This window comes from Manis pentadactyla, chromosome 10 (genome assembly GCF_030020395.1).
Source record: "Manis pentadactyla isolate mManPen7 chromosome 10, mManPen7.hap1, whole genome shotgun sequence".
Classification (NCBI taxonomy): Eukaryota; Metazoa; Chordata; class Mammalia; order Pholidota; family Manidae; genus Manis; species Manis pentadactyla.
The window spans coordinates 51,264,304-51,267,587 of record NC_080028.1 but is presented as its reverse complement, the minus strand read 5'-3'; the positions used below and the strand labels follow the sequence as shown (position 1 = coordinate 51,267,587).

The following is a 3,284-nucleotide window of genomic DNA, read 5'->3' as shown; positions in this document are numbered from 1 at the left end:
TTTTAAGCAAATTGTCTCAGAATTATTCTTTGATGGTCAATCCAAACACCTCTTCCTACAGACTTAATTCCCTCTGGGTTTGATCAGATTTTCACTGTCCTCCCAGGCAGAAACCATAGCAGAGCCCTCACTCTGTCTCAGAGTTGTTATTTTCCTTGGTTAGTTTCATCATAATTCTTAAAATTGAATGCCATGAGAATATTAAAAATGACATTTTTATGATCATAATGATCATAATAGTCATGGAAAATTTTATGATCATAAATCTGTTTCCAAACATTGACATTGTTGTGCACAAAATTTTTCAAAAAGAAATTGATGTTGAAATGTAGTTCTGAACCAGGAATTGATAGTGAGGTTTGAGATCAAAATAAGTCTCCCTTTTTCTAGTATTTTCTATGTGAGACAAATTGGCATCAATGTAAAGATATAATTCTTTTGGCATCAAAGATATAGACTCTGTAAATACGATCACTTCTAATTTTTTTAAAAGTTGGAAATCATTTTGATACTTTCAAAGTGGCGGGAGAAGTCCCGGCAGAATTGAAGCTGCTTCTTTGAATTTGCAATTCAATATGTAATCACCTCAGGACCTGGTAAGAAGAGGACTCTAACCTCTATGTTCAGATTTACAGTCTAATACTTACTCAGCCATCTTACCTATGTTCACTTATCGTTGACTCTTTTCAACAAACCACAAAGATATTGGCACACTATACCTCTTATTCGGCACTTGAGCTGGAATGGTCGGCACTGCATTAAGCCTCCTAATTTGCGCTGAGCTAGGTCAGCCTGGGACTCTCCTGGGAGATGACCAGATCTACAATGTAATCGTCACCACACATGCATTCGTAATGATCTTTTTTATGGTCGTACCAATTATGATCGGGGGCTTTGGAAACTGACTAGTCCCCCTAATAATTGGAGCTCCTGACATGGCATTCCCTTGTATAAATAACATGAGTTTCTGACTACTCCCCCCCTCTTTCCTACTCCTTTTAGCCTCTTCCATAGTTGAAGCTGGAGCTGGAACTGGATGAACTGTGTACCCTCCTCTAGCAGGAAACTTAGCACATGCAGGAGCATCAGTAGACCTAACTATTTTTTCCCTCCACTTAGCAGGTATCTCCTCAATCCTAGGAGCTATTAATTTTATTACAACTATCATCAACATAAAACCCCCTGCAATAAACCAATACCAAACCCCACTATTCATGTGATCAGTCCTAATTACAGCCGTGCTCCTACTATTATCCCTACCTGTACTAGCTGCTGGTATTACCATACTATTGACCGATCGCAATCTAAACACAACCTTCTTCGACCCTGCTGGAGGAGGAGACCCTATTCTGTATCAAAACCTATTCTGATTCTTTGGACACCCCAAGGTGTATATCTTAATTCTTCCTGGCTTTGGAATAATTTCCCATATCGTAACTTACTACTCAGGAAAAAAAGAACCTTTTGGATACATAGGCATAGTCTGAGCAATGATATCCATTGGCTTCCTAGGCTTTATTGTATGAGCACACCATATGTTTACAGTAGGGATAGATGTTGACACACGAGCCTACTTCACATCAGCCACCATAATCATTGCAATTCCAACAGGCGTAAAAGTATTTAGCTGACTAGCAACCCTACATGGAGGAAACGTAAAATGAGCCCCTGCTATATTATGAGCCCTAGGCTTTATCTTTTTATTTACAGTTGGAGGCCTAACTGGCATTGTATTGGCCAACTCATCCCTAGACATTGTACTTCATGACACCTACTACGTAGTAGCCCATTTCCACTACGTCCTCTCTATAGGAGCAGTCTTCACCATCATAGGAGGCTTTGTCCACTGATTCCCGCTATTCTCAGGATATACTCTCAACAATACATGAGCAAAAATCCACTTTACAATCATGTTTGTAGGAGTAAACATAACTTTCTTTCCTCAACACTTCCTCGGACTGTCAGGAATACCTCGACCCTACTCAGATTACCCAGATGCTTACACAATGTGAAACACTGTGTCCTCCATAGGATCCTTCATCTCACTGACCGCCGTAATGCTCATAGTCTTCATGATCTGAGAAGCATTCGCCTCTAAACGAGAAGTTCTCATAGTAGAGTCAACAAACACCAACCTCGAATGACTACATGGCTGCCTGCCACCCTATCACACATTTGAAGAACCTGCCTTCGTAAACCTAGTCAAAACAAGAAAGGAAGGAATCGAACCTCCAAACAATGGTTTCAAGCCAACATCATAACCTCTACGTCTCTCTCAATTACAGAAGTATTAGTAAAATTTACATAACTTTGTCAAAGTTAAGTTATAGGTTTAAGCCCTTTATACTTCTATGGCATACCCCCTCCAACTAGGCTTTCAAGATGCCACATCTCCAATTATAGAAGAACTACTCCACTTTCATGACCACACACTAATAATCGTATTCTTAATCAGCTCTCTAGTACTATATATTATCTCTCTCATGTTAACAACCAAACTTACTCACACAAGTACAATAGATGCTCAAGAAGTAGAAACTATCTGAACCGTTTTACCTGCAATCATCTTAATCCTAATCGCCCTACCCTCCCTACGCATCCTTTATATAATAGATGAAATCAACAACCCTTCCTTAACCGTAAAAACAATAGGTCATCAATTATACTGAAGCTACGAATATATAGACTACGAAGATCTAAGTTTCAACTCATACATAATCCCAACTCAAGACTTAAAACCTGGGGAACTTCGACTTCTAGAAGTAGACAATCGACTTGTACTACCCATGGAAATGACTATCCGCATGCTAATTTCATCTGAAGACGTCCTACACTCCTGAGCCATACCATCCCTAGGCCTAAAAACAGATGCTATCCCCGGACGTCTAAACCAAACAACCTTAATATCAACTCGACCGGGCTTATTCTACGGACAATGTTCAGAAATCTGCAGCTCAAATCATAGCTTCATGCCAATCGTCCTCGAACTAGTACCCCTAAAAACATTTGAAAGCTGAACTGCATCTATACTGTAAATCATTAAGAAGCTAGTAGCACTAACCTTTTAAGTTAGAGATAGAGAACACACCTCTCCTTAATAACATGCCTCAACTAGATACCACAACATGATCTATCACAGTCATATCCATGATCTTAACTCTCTTCATTCTATTTCAATTAAAAATCTCTTAACACTACTACCCTCATGACGCAGAAGCTTCAACAAAACTATATCACAAAACACCCACCCCTTGAGAAAAAAAATGAACGAAAATCTATTCACC

The 3,284-nt window shown here is 39.3% G+C and overlaps 1 pseudogene; it reads left to right on the top strand.

The window, feature by feature from the left end:
- Window positions 1-1,406: 1,406 nt before the first annotated feature.
- Window positions 1,407-2,528, top strand: LOC118917321 (cytochrome c oxidase subunit 1-like; annotated as a pseudogene).
- Window positions 2,529-3,284: the final 756 nt, after the last annotated feature.